A 14,393-nucleotide genomic window follows, 5' to 3' on the forward strand; every position below is an offset into this window, starting at 1 on the left:
TAACCAGTTTAGTTGCACGTCTCTGCACTCTCTCCAGCTCATTAATATCCTTCTTAAGGACTGGAGCCCAAAACTGCACCGCATACTCAAGGTGAGGCCTTACCAGGGACCTATAAAGGGGCAAAATTATGTTCTCATCCCTTGAGTCAATGCCCTTTTTTATACAATACAGCACTTTATTTGCTTTAGTAGCCACAGAATGACACTGCCTGGAATTAGACAATTTGTTATCAACAAAAACCCCTAAATCCTTCTCCATTAAGGATACCCCCAACACACTACCATTCAGTAGATAGTTCGCGTTTATATTATTCCTACCAAAATGCATAACTTTGCAGCATAGGGCAGGCAGAGTATGGCACAACAGGCAGCATAGGGCAGACAGAGTATTGCACAAACAGGCAGTACTCTGCCTGCCCTTTGCTGCCTGTGTGTGCATACTCTGCCTGCCCTATGCTGCCTGTGTGTGCCATACTCTGCCTGCCCTACCCTGCCTGTGTGTGCCATGTGATATGTCAATGGGGTGGCGCTATGATACTTCAGGAAGCTAGAGAGTGGATTGAGGGCAAATTAGGTAAGGGAAAAAGTAAGATTGGGGTGGTCAGTACATTGCTGGTAATTTTGTAATACTGGCCTTGGGGGGACTAAAATAGTGGGCGGGTGGCAATGTTCTAACCACTGCAAATATCTATGTATTAATACATGGCACTTAATCTACATAACTGTATAAATTTATTTATTGCTATGTTTGTTCTTCCTGATTTTACAACTAGAATATATAAATGCACAGTGCTACAGTGTATACAAGAAGTGTTATATAAAAACAGATACTCATGCAGCATATCCATGCAAATGCCTGAACTTTCTCAGCCATGTGTCCTCTGGCCAAGGTCCCATCCAAAACACTGGAGAACGTCAAGTAAATGAATTGTTGTTTACAAAGAATATCTGTCATGGAGATGTTGGCTAAACAAGAGGGGCTACTATGCAGAAAACAAACACAAACTGTTTGTAAGCAGGACACATAGATTAAAAGACGTTAAATATGCATTGAGAGAGAGTGTTATTGTAGATGGGAAACATGAGCACAACAGGCTAGAATGAAAATAAAAGGCCTTTTCATGCATCACAGGAAGCACTGAATACAGAATATAATTGTTTTTGGTGACCTTAATCAACTCTCCAGGTTAACATGACATACTGAAATAAACAGAAAATTCACACACAAGGATTCTCGGAGTTCTGAAACTGTTCTGTGTTCTATGGCTTTCAGGTATAAAAAAAGGAATGCACTGACCCAGCATTATCTCTTGTGACAACAGCTAAAGAATGGCCCATCAAACTCAAAAATGCTTGTGCAATTTGTCTCCTCTGCTTATATCGGTACCACCCTTTGGACTGGAAAATGCCTCAGTTCTATGTGCAGTTTGCCCTCAATATCAAACCATGATTATAGCTACGCTGGTTGGCAAATTTGTAATACTAGCCCCAGCTGGCAATTTGCTGGCTAGGCTGGACAAATACTGGCTGGATGGCAGCTATAGTTGCTCCCTTATTAGAAGTTATTTTTGAAATCTAAATGGAAAAATCAATATCCCCTCGCAAGCGCCTTTTTTCCAGGGAAAACAACCCCAACCTCGACAGTCTAACCTCATAGCTTAAATCTACCATCCCCTTTACCAGTTTAGTTGCACGTCTCTGCACTCTCTCCAGCTCATTAATATCCTTCTTAAGGACTGGAGCCCAAAACTGCACTGCATACTCAAGGTGAGGCCTTACCAGGGACCTATAAAGGGGCAAAATTATGTTTTCATCCCTTAAATCAATGCCTTTTTTATACAAGACAGCACTTTATTTGCTTTAGTAGCCACAGAATGACACTGCCTGGAATTAGACAACTTGTTATCTACAAAAACCCCAGATCCTTCTTCATTAAGGAAACCCCCAACAAACTACCATTTAGTAGATAGCTTGTGTTTATAAAGTGCATAACTTTGCACTTGTCCACATTGTACCTCATTTTCCAGTTTTGTCAAATCGCTTTGCAAAGTGGCAGCATCCTGCATGGAACTTAAGGTGGCCAAACACGGGCCGATTGTAGCACAAATGACATGCCTGCCCAACCATCATCTGGCCTGAAACAGGGCAGATATTGATTGGGCAGGTTAAAAAATTTAGTCGGATCCGGGACCGCATTGGTCCCCGAACCGACTGCACCTATTACCGGCGTTCTAATTCGAATTAGCCTAAATTCACCCTATATCGCCCACCCATAGGTCGCCAAGCGAGCGGATCTTAACGTGTATGGTCATCTTGATAGTTTTGCACAATTTAGTTTGCAAAAATTTGCAGAAAATGGGTTTTTTTGTTCTATAATTTTCTTGCTGTGACTTTTTTTTGCAGCTATTTTATCCATACAAACAGGGCCGGATTTGTCTTCAGGGCGCCCCTAGGCCGCCCCCGTTGATCCCCCCCCCCCCCAACGTGCATCCGCGAACAACCGCTCGCCCCCCGCCCTCCCCCCCTCCGCCCGCGAGCGCGCATGCGCATACATTTAAAGTCCCATACGGAGCAGTGGGGAGAAGTTCCCACTGCTCCGTATGGAAGAAAACTTTAAAAATTCAGTTGTGGCGGGGCGGCATGCCGCCCCTACATTTCTGCCGCCCTAGGCCCGGGCCTTTGTGGCCTCTCCACAAATCCGGGCCTGCATACAAAATGGTTTTTCGCTACAAAATTTTTCAGAGGAAAGATTTGCTTATACAGAATTTCTCTGCCAATCCATACCTGCTGAAAAATGTTACTCTTAACTAATCAGGCCTAGATTTGTGGAAGGCCATAAAGGCCCAGGCCTAGGGCAGCATAAATTTAGGGGGTAGCATGCCGCCCAGCCACAAGTAAAATTTTTGGACGCACTGGGGATTTCAGCACAACCTGCCCCAGTGCTCCATATGTGAGTGAAAAGCATGGATGTACCCGTGATCGGGGGGTGGTTTGGTGGAGAATGGGGTGGCTTTTGGGCGCCCCAAACTGAAATCTAACGTTGTTACTAATCTTGATCCTTTTTCAGACTGAATGGCTACCCCCATTCTTACACAGCAGCTTATTCATATAAACCAGGGATCCCCAACCTTTCTTACTTGTGAGGGACATGGAGGTGCCAAATAAGGGCTAAGATTGGCTATTAGGCAGCCTTTATGCACACTATCAGCTTACAGGGGGCTTTATTTGGTAGTAAATCTTGTTTTTATTCAACCAAAACTTGCCCCCAAGTACAGAATTCAAAATTAACTCCCTGGTTTGGGGGCACTGAGAGCAACATCCAAGGGGTTGGGGAGCAGCATGTTGCCTTCGAGCCACTGGTTGGGGATCACTGATATAAACCAACTTCCATTTTACTTTAAAACACTTCCATTTTTTTGGTGTTACAGTTTCTTTAACTGATTAATTTTAAGTGTAAAGAGCTTCTGTGGTATTTAAGTAGAATTAAAATCCAAATTGTGGGTATTTGCTCTGCACACAGTCAAGAGACTCCTCTTTTAACATACTCTGGATCTTATACTAGGGCTTATTGATGCACAGAAAGTTGCTTTTTATCTTTGTTTTTTTTTAATCAGCCCCTGAAACTACACTGCCACTACAACTACCCTGTCCCCAGGAGTTACACAATACTGGCAGGGAGGTAGTATGCAATTGCTGAATGGAACAGGTTCAGGCAGGATGGAGGGTGCAGAATGCAGGGGGGTCTGTGTAAAATTCTGTGTATCTATGTATTTTAGCAGAGTTATTCTGCAGGAAGAATGGCCAAACTTCCATGTGGGTTAGCACCCCCACACCCATCCCTTTAATGGTGGTCTTATGCCTTTAATAAAATGGTTGTTGGTTAACGTGCAGTCTTATCCTTTACAAGCCGCAAGCGGGGGAGGATTAAGCCTGTAGAACCAAGCTGTGGTCCTGGCAATCTCTCTCTATAAAAGCTGAAGGCATTGGACTCAAACCAGCCCCCAGGTCAAGAATGGCAACAGTGCACGGCAGTGCCAGCCTTTGAAAAATATGACCAGAGTTAAATAGATAGGCCCACCAATCTTATGATCATAATTTTGTAACTAAAAACCCCTTTTTTTGTAAACACATGCACTAGCATAGATAATTTACTTATGAAACAGGGGTCCAGGGAATGTGCATTGATCAATCCCCCTCTCTTCTTGTATGCTTGTAGTTAATTTGGCCAGATCAGTCACACTTCCATTGTATTTGTATACTCTATTTAGCCTTGGAGTGCTCCCACAACCCCTTTCTGTGTATCTGGGTCTGTGTAAAACACGGATTTGGCCATGTGGTACGCTGTATACAAGTTACACCATAGTTTTTCATTTTTGGTAAGTGGTGAGCAGGAACAATACCTGTCTGGGGGTGGCAATACCCAGTGTAATCACTGATGGCTTATCTGGTGAGAAAGAATTTGGGTTTGATGGGAAGACAGGAAGAAGAGAAAAAAATGTAAAAGTGAAACGTTCCTTAAATTCGGACATACCTCCTTCAGAAATTAGCCTTTTGCCTATTTTGTTTCTTCTTGAAAATAACACTAATAAAATATTAAAGACAGACAAGTACCGTAAAGAGGATAAGAATGGAATGAATAAATGAAGAGTTTGCTTGCAGCATAAGAACAGATAGTGGGGAACAAAAGATCAGTATACGGATTACAGAAATACAACTCCAAAGAAAGTTTGCTGCCCTCTACCTGATAGCAAAGCAGAAGGTGGCCACTTACTGCAGTGATCCCCAACCAGTGGCTCGGGGGCAACATGTTGCTCCCCAACCCCTTGGATGTTGCTCTCAGTGCCCCCAAACCAGGGAGTTATTTTTGAATTCCTTACTTGGTAGCAATTTCTGATTGAATAAAAACAAGATTTACTACCAAATAAAGCCTCCTGTAAGCTGATAGTTTGCATAGAGGCTGCCTAATAGCCAATCTCTGCCCTTATTTGGCTCCTCCATGAACTTTTATGATGCTTGTGTTGCTCTCCAAGTCTTTTTACATTTGATTGTGGCTCACGAGTAAGAAAGGTTGTGGATCCTTGCCTTACTGATTAATTCTACGTGTACATGGCCACTCTTGTTGTTTTGCTGTTGGAACTGCAGTATGTGAGAGGGGCTGCAGCTCCTATTTCTGACATGGTGCATTAGTAAATTTCATTTTCTGACTGGACAGGGTGACCAGTCAAAACTAACCCCAATCTAGTATACATGCCCAGACCCTTTGGGAGTACGGTCTAAATCAGTCAAACTGCAGGCCAAACCTGGGCACATATGGCCACTTTATTACAAGGCCACCTTAAAGCTTATTACAAGGTTACTTCATGTTACACAAAATTGCAAAAACATGCAAGCAAACTGACTCCTGCTGAAGCTGAATCTGAATGTTTTGTGTTTGTTTATCATAGAGAAAGCTATTTTTTACCCAAAATGCAGCATTACCCCCCACAATTCCAGTGTTTATTGTCAATTGCCAATTGTGTCTTATTCACCAAAATGGATATTGGGTGCAACTTGCACCTAGTATTTCCAGAGTAAAGAGGCTCAAGAACTTAGCACAGTTGCAATTGCCAAGGTGTTTGTGCAATAAACGATGTTCATTAAAGGTACATGCATCTAAACTTACTTCTTGTACTTTTGCGTAGTTGTGCTCAATGACACTGTTTACATACAACCTCCTCTTGTGAGTCGCAAACAGTGTGCCTATTGACACAACCGCTAATACACCAAGCTCTCAAAATGCAGTGGGAACTCCTGCCACCAATGGCTCATGTCCTGGGTGTAAGGAAGTCCAGGGAGGAGTCCAAATGCAAACTTGAACCCAGTCCCATGGTCATGTAGTTCACCGCTAACACTGATTAAATGAATGGATCAGTGCTATTAGTCTAGCAATATGGATTCAGCCTTCAGGCCAATCATATAACACTAATATTGTCCTATGCATGGCCACTTTCTGGCTAATGGCACACTGGGTGTTTTCTCCACCATCATTTAAGGCCAATTTGTCCACCACTCTTCCCATGTGTGTAGGAACAGAAATGAATGTGACCCATGTGTTCGCACATGGGATGCAAACACAAATATTTAATGTCACCCCATGTGCGCATGTTCATGTTACGAATGGATTCCTGTGCCTAGTCACATGGGCAAAGAGCAGGACAGGTCAGCCTTTTCTCTACCCATGTGAAAATGAAGGGTGCCATTAGCTTTTTCTCTTTCATAATTATTACATTCACCATTGCCATTCAATTGAAACTACTCTGTGGCCAAGCAAGTAAGGGCTGTGACAGACGGGGAGATTAGTTGCTGCGCGACATCTAGAATGTAAATCACTGGTGGGATGGCATACACGGCGATTTGCCGAAGTTCCCTCTCCGTGTATGCCATCCCACTGGCAATTTACATTCTAGCCGGTGGGATGTCCCTTAATTCACCTCTTCTACTTTAGCAAATTACCTAGCATGGTCTAGCAATGATCTGAGTTTAGGTGGCCATACACATGAAGATCTCCTCGTTTGGCAATGTTGCCAAATTAGCAGATGTTTTATTGGTATGCCCACCGTGAGGTGGGTTATATGGGACTGATCCAATCGTTCAGCCCTTGGGCCAAACAATCAGTCACATTGACAGGATTGATCAGAAGCCTGTCTTTGCTTATGTGACTACAGGGTTATGATTGGCTATCCCCCTCCTACTGTGCCCACCCTTCATTTAAAACATGGACAGGGACCATAGCAGATCTATAGGGAGCTCCAATAAAGGGGCCTACAGGCAATTTTTAATTTATCCTGTATATCTCCTTTAAACTTGATAAATTATATCTGCCCAATTTTTGTACAGATATTTGTAGAGCAGGCCCGATGGAGGGCCACGTACAGTTGGCAGATATACTGTTTGTTATCAGTTTAAAGGTGGCCATACATGGACCAATAAAAACTTATTGGCCCACATATAGGGCCCTCCAATACCAATTGAACAAGTTTGATTTTTCGTTGGACCACATTAGCTTATTGATGCGCTTCTCTCCCAATGGCCTAAAGGCCAAACAATTAGATCGGCCTAATATCACCCAGCTTAAGGTGAGCATATCAGAGAAAGAGCTGATTGCCAAACAAACACATTTTCCGGTGCATGACCAGCTTTAAGCTAGGAACACAGAAGAGATTTCCAAGCAGCACTCAAGCACTACATAAAAGTATCTTGCAGTGCCCCCTTTGACTGCTGCTATACACTCTTTACGGGACACTTTCCATTCACTCTAAAATAAGCAGATCTTAAAGGACATGTCAACCCAAAAAAATATTTTTTGCCTAATAGAAGACTAACAAAGAAAACATAATTCAAAGCATCGTTCCAAAGTGAATTTATTAAAAATTGTTAGTTGTTTGCTTGAAAAGTTATTTGTACATGTAATTCTTATTGAACGCAGCATTTGCTGAACTCCTGGTTGTTACTTTTTAAACAATGTTGCAAGTGTCAGGCTCCCCAGTAACACAGGTCTGTCCGTCTGCTGCCTTGGGTTAAATTGTTTCAAGTGCCAGATCCACCAGGGTGAGCCATGGGTAAATATAAGAACTTCCTTGGGCACATGCCCAACACGTGTGCAAAACTACTATAAAGTCTCAAGTGATTTCTTCGTGACCTGCAAACTGACAGCATGAAAGTATTGTTCGGGGTTGCCTACCGTGTTATGTACCGACACAACAAATAAACAGCTTTTCGGTGAACCAGGCGAGGCTAGAAATGACCTACTGTGGACAAAACAAATGTACTCATGCAGTAAAACAAGTTCCTTTACAAGGTAGGATTAAACAGAAGTTGTTGTTGTATAATTTATCTTCCTTTCACTGCAAAGAAAAACACAGGATATATTTTAAGCGGCCGTTCTACCCTCAGCTTTATCTTCTGAGTTGTTCTTAGTATGGGGGAATATTCCTTTCACAAACAGCAAAGAAACTACTAACGCTCAATTTGCTTAAATTTAAGACAAAAACTGTTTCTCCCAAACAATGCCAATGTAACATGAGGCTGTGTAACTAGATAAAGCAGATGGGGATCATGTGTGGGGAAAATATAGGGATGCACCCAATCCAGGATTTGCTTCGGGATTTGGCCAAGATTCTGCAGGATCCCTGCCTCTGCGCAAACTGAATCCAAATCCTTAAAATCACACGGCTTTTTGTCACATAAACACAGAAGTTGAACATTTTTCACCGCACGCTTTGCACATGGTTCTCTTTAACCCTTCCCTCTCCTAATTTGCATATGCAAATGTGATATTCAACAGAATCTTTTACAAAGGATTCAAGGTCGGGCCGGATCCTACAATAGTGGAATTGGTGCATCCCTAGTAAAATACCAACAATCAGTTCCCATAATATTTTACAGTATTGATACAGGTATAGGACCCATTATCCAGAATGCTCGGGACCAAGGGTATTCCGGATAAGGGGTCTTTCCATAATTTGGATCTCCATACCTTAAGTCTACAAAAAAAATCAATAAAACATTAATTAAACCCAATAAGATTGTTTTCCATCCATTAAGGATTATTTATATCTTAGTTGGGATCAATTACAAGGTACTGTTTTATTACTACAGAGGAAAAGGAAATCAGTTTTAAAATTCTAAATTATTTGATTAAAATGGAGTCTATGGGAGACGGGCTTTCTGTAATTCGTAGCTTTCTGGATAACGGGTTTCCGGATAAGGGATCCCATACCTGTAGTCCACAACCTTTAGGCTAATACCCCAAAGAGTTTGTCACCCACGATAGATTTCTAACCACTCCAGACAGTTGCCTGCAGGAGGGGCCAACAAAGTGATGCGTAGACCTTTCAACCTGCGACTCGTATTGTTTCTGGTGGAAAGGCATGTGGAAGAGGTAAGTCGCCCGCAGTGGTAGAGATCTCTTATGTGTAACTAACTCGCTCGGTGGGACATTAGCCTTGCCTGTCTACTTCATAGAAACCTAAGGTTCAATTTACACATTTGTTTTTCTCTGTACACATCCTAAAATTCAGCTCAGTTGTGATCACTGTGGGTCTGCACTGTAGGTAAAGGCAGATTGAACAGCGCCCCTATAGGACCAGTACAACAATCACCTTGTGAATGAGAAGAAGAATTGACGAATGTTTTGCCATGCGGCCATACCATGCAGTTTTTTTACTGGAAATCAAAAGAGAGAGAAACTACAAAGAAAGCAGTTGTGCTCTTTGCATTAGCAATACGCCCCCCTGCTCATTGTGCAAGAGTGGTGCGGCAATAGCTCCAGATTCGCCTCTCTTGGTACAAATATTCCTTAAAACTTCTTTTTTCCTTTGAATGGAATACTTCTCTGTGGCACACTGGAATTCATAGGAAAGTGTTAAGGTATATGGAAAAAAGGTATGTGGCATAAAGTTCACAGAATTCCTATACCAAATACAGGTATGGAACCCCTTATCCGAAAACCTGTTATCCAGAAAGTTCCAAATTATGGAATGGCCATCTCCCATTATAAGCAAATAATTTTAATTCTTAAAAATGATTTCCCTTTTCTCTGTAATAATAAAACAGTACCTTGTACTTGATCCCAACTAAGATATAATTAATCCTTATTGGAGGCAAAACAATATTCAATATTTAAATGATTTTTAGCAGACTTAATTTATGAAGATCCAAATTACAGAAAGATCTGCATTTTGGATAACAGGTCCCATACCTGTATATCATGTCATTGTAAAGCAGTCAAAGCAGTGAGGTGACCGATATCGCAAAAGGCTGCAGATATCAGCCCTCTCCTCGATCGGCAGGGCAAAATCTAAATTTAGGGCTGAAACAGCAGGTGGAGGTAGAATCTCTATTGTTTCTACCTCCATATCTGACAATTCAGCCCTAAACGTCAATGAATGAACTTTCCTGCGACCAATGCAGAAAAGATCAGAATTGCTTAGTGTATGGCCACCTTTAAACACAATTTTTGCTTAATGACAAGCTCCACCAGTCCTTCTTTTCTATCCACCAAGCCTGGAGTTTTCTTATGTAGGATGCAAATTCCTTTAGGACAACATTCACTTTTTTTAGCCAGCTGAAAGCATTTACATGTAGCAAAATGCCAGTAGTGTTCAAGTTTCCTTTCTCATGCCAAGACAAAGCTTGCGCGTGACACTTGTCTGCTTATTTGCCTCTATAACCAAATAGCCATAAAGCCCATAAAGCAACTTTTTACACATAATTCCTTTGTTAGAGCCAATTACCTTGTTGAATTCTATTGGGGGAATGTAAAATATATTATAAAATATGTACATTTTTTGTGTGTGCGACAAAAAAACCCTGTTAGCAAACCCTTTGCATTTCTTGCAACAAAAGGTTTAAAATTGTGAATTTTTAAGTTTGCACATGTGCGCAGTGAATGTAATAAAACTTCTTATTGAGAAAGTCACAATTACATCATCTTCAAGTAGGTGCTTGCGATTTTTATTACAGTCCACCTTATGATACTATTATGAGCACAAAAGTAATTTTAGGTCATTTGCCTGTTGCATTTCTCTTTGTACCACAACAGGGGGATACTTAGCCTGCGGCTAAACACAGGCAGAGAATCTGCCTCTATGCTACTAAGAGCTTTTTGATGTGCCTGCAGCGGAAACCACTGTGTCAGTCCAGGCCCAGGCACACTAGGGTTTCCACCCATCCAGTTTTTGATGCACAGCCCGATTCAAAACTGCCTGCTCGGTTTTCCTAATTTTGGATTGATGTGGTGATCGGGCGATTGCCAATCGCCATGTCAAAGCTCTGACCTATGATGTCACAGCTCCACACCCCGTGATGTCACCACCTACCCCCACAGCCTGGCTTTTGGAAGGGAGAGAGGTGGCAACCATAAGGCACATAGAGTGGATTTCAGAGCCAAAATGTATACTTAAGCATTTCCACACCAAAATCCGCTCTATGTGCCTGAACCCAGGCTGACACAGTGGCAGCATGTGCAAGCACATAAAAACTGTTAGGAGCGTAGTGGCAGAATGTCAAAATAACCCAAAACTGCTAAGTCTGCAATTGCTCCAGAGCTGAGGCCACAGAAGAATTTCTACTGAAATTAAATCACTGCAAAAGTTCAAAAAGATCAACCAGAGACACCCATTGGCAGAATGCTGCAGATAGAGTTCCCCTCTCTCAGAATGTGACCTGATGATCACATTTTGACAGCACTCATGGCAGTTTTATTGGCATGTAATGGCAGCGTGCGGGTGAAGGGTGGAGGAGTCCCAACTGCGCTGGGGGCCCCAATGCGGCAGCCCCAGTGGACCCCAGACACCCCAGTCTGACACTGCATGGTTCTCATCTTGCCTTATGGTAAAAGCTTCCCTGCTTACACAGGCCATTGACTTGCAGTCAGTAAATTGAACACTAATACAGTTATTGGCACTGTACCCTGGAAGTGATGCTATTTACACACAAACACTGTTACAAATATATGCACCGCTCAAGCAATTTACCAAAGTGAATGCTAATTTGATTCTCTGGGGCAAATCCTGCACAACTTGCCACAATAATCCTGTAGCTCTAAAAAAATTCACAAATCATGTGTCCACGTTTTTGCACTTAGTGTTGTCATAAATAATATATACAAAGCATGCTAGCTGTCTCATTGTTAAGGGAATGGTTTGCACAGGGTGCTATTTGCCTTGGGGCCCTGTACAGGTTATATAGTCTGATATTCTCATTACAATGCAGTAAATTGTTCGGACATTTTCTTTGTTGTGCAGTGGTTAAAATTCTATCTCTTATCTGAACGTTTGCAATGAGCGCTCTGCTACTTTCTTGTTCCAATAAGTCTGCCTCAAGCAATTGCCTCAGGGAGCTCCTTGAAGATACACTTTCATAACTATAACCATCATAGTGTAATATATTTTATACTTTTGTGCAGTAAACTCACGCATGAACACACTCAACTTTTAATGGACAACGGTTAAAAATAACCCGAGTGAGCACATATGAAATACATGTGTGTTTCAATATCACAACCTTTGCTATGGTTGCCTTTGCTTTAATAACTTTGTGACTTTTTTTGGAGAGCTGAAAGGTTTGCACTGGGTTTTCTTGGTATTAACCCAATTATGCTTATTCAACTCAATATGTGACAATGTTTCTCCTCCTTCTTCTTTCACAGGGCTGGCAATCAACTAAGATAACATGAGTGCATTGCATCCAGCAGGAAGGAGCTTGTGTTGATGGATCCTCTTACCAGGGGCCAAATTATCAGACCAGTCCATTTTGGCTCAGCATGTAGGTGGCCAAATCAGGCCAAAAAAAAAGATCAGTTTGCTTTCTGACCTCACCAAATTAGCAACTCTTAGGGGCACATTTACTAACCCACAAACAGGGCGAATGCGTCCGATTGCGTTTTTTTCGTAATGATCGGTAATTTTGCGATTTTTTCGGCGTCTTTACGATTTTTGCGTAAAAACGAGATTTTTTCGGCGTCTTTACGATTTTTGCGTAAAAACGCGAGTTTTTCGGCGTCTTTACGATTTTTGCATAAAAACGCGAGTTTTTCGTAGCCATTACGAAAGTTGCGCAAAGTCGCGATTTTTTCGTAGCGTTAAAACTTTCGCGAAACGTCGCGCCTTTTAAGTTTTAACGCTACGAAAAAGGCGCGACTTTGCGCGCAAGTGTTAACGCTACGAAAAAATCGCGACTTTGCGCAACTTTCGTAATGGCGACGAAAAACTCGCGTTTTTACACAAAAATCGTAAAGACGCCAAAAAACTCGCGTTTTTACGCAAAAATTGTAAAGACGCCGAAAAACTCGCAAAAAATACGAAAAAGTCGCAAAATGTTCATTTCCAATCGGAATTTTTCCAATTCGGATTCGAAATCGTGTCTTAGTAAATCAGCCCCTTAATGTGTTTGGCCCGCTTAAGGTGCAACTTCAAGTGGAGGTCCAAGTACATTAAAGGGCCTATTTATTGTACTGTGTAAAATGATTAACGCCAGAAAAATGGTGTAAAAAAACTGTGTAAAATAAATGTAAATTTATCATGGTGTGTGTTTCATTTTACTCCACCCAATCACCGGATTTGACACTGTTATTTTACACCGACTTTGAGTAATCCATTAGGGTCAATAAGAAAAATTCAAGCGGCCAGTAAGTTCTGGCATGAAAACACATGGAAAACAATGAAAAAAACATGATGGATGAACACCGTATTTTCATTTAGCATTTTCAAGTGACTGCTTCCGTTTACACTGGATTTTTACCCAGAGGTATGCGGTCACAGAAAATCAATACACAGCTTGATAAGTATGCCCTCTTTAACTCTGTGATGTGTAGTGTATATGGTCACTGTTTTTTTTTTTTACAAAGCATGATTACCAGGTCCCTTCATGTTACACTTGGTATATCTGTGTGAGGGAGCTACCACACTGAAGTGCTGTCAGCTAAAACACCACAAATCACAACCATTTTTTTTTTAGCTTTGTGTGACTCTTACAAAGCAAGTTTGTGGTTATTTGTCGCCCAGCGACAAATCTCCCTTGTCGTGGGCGATTAATCTCCCCACAATGCCATCCCACCGGCTAGAATGTAAATCACCAGTGGGATGGCATACGCCTTGCTGCGTTGTCCCGCAGTTGCCTGAAGTTGCCTTGAGAGGAAACTTCGGGCGACTGCGGGACATCACAGCGACGCGTATGAAATCCCACTGGGGATTTACATTCTAGCCGGTGGGATGGCATTGTGGGGAGATTAATCGCTGGGCGACTAATCTCCCCAAAATGCCATCCGTAAAACGGCGGTGGGATGGCATACGCAGCGCCACGATTTCCTGAAATCACGGAAGTTTCCTCTCAAGGCAACTTCCACGATTTCGGGAAATCACGGCACCGCGTATGCCATTCCACTGGGCGACTAATCTCCCCGTCTGTCACTGCCCTTAAGCTGCAAAGGCTGGTTCCTTGTTGGCAATAGCCTTAAATATTTAACTTATAATAAGCTGCATCCGTCTCATCTAAACAGGTCACTGTCAGTATTATCCTGTTGTTCTGTAATGTGCACCATCAGTTATTTACCCTGCAAACATGCCTGAAGTACAGAAAGCTCAAGGCACTAGCTGTGCTATAGCCCTTTCTAGTTGTGCAAACATTTGAAGCTTATTAAGTTAGGAAACAAAGGAAGAGATTATGTATGTGCATTGAACCTCTCATGCCAGTATTACTTGCACACCGGAGCACATTAACTTACCTTTATATAACAGAACTGTATCGTCAATCACTGCAAGACCATTTTGCCTTAATTAATATGATTTGCAGAAGTATGGTGTCATAAAGTGATGTCCGGTTAGAGTATATAGCAATTGGATTTGTATCGGCTA

This window comes from Xenopus tropicalis, chromosome 6, assembly GCF_000004195.4.
Source record: "Xenopus tropicalis strain Nigerian chromosome 6, UCB_Xtro_10.0, whole genome shotgun sequence".
NCBI lineage: Eukaryota > Metazoa > Chordata > Amphibia > Anura > Pipidae > Xenopus > Xenopus tropicalis.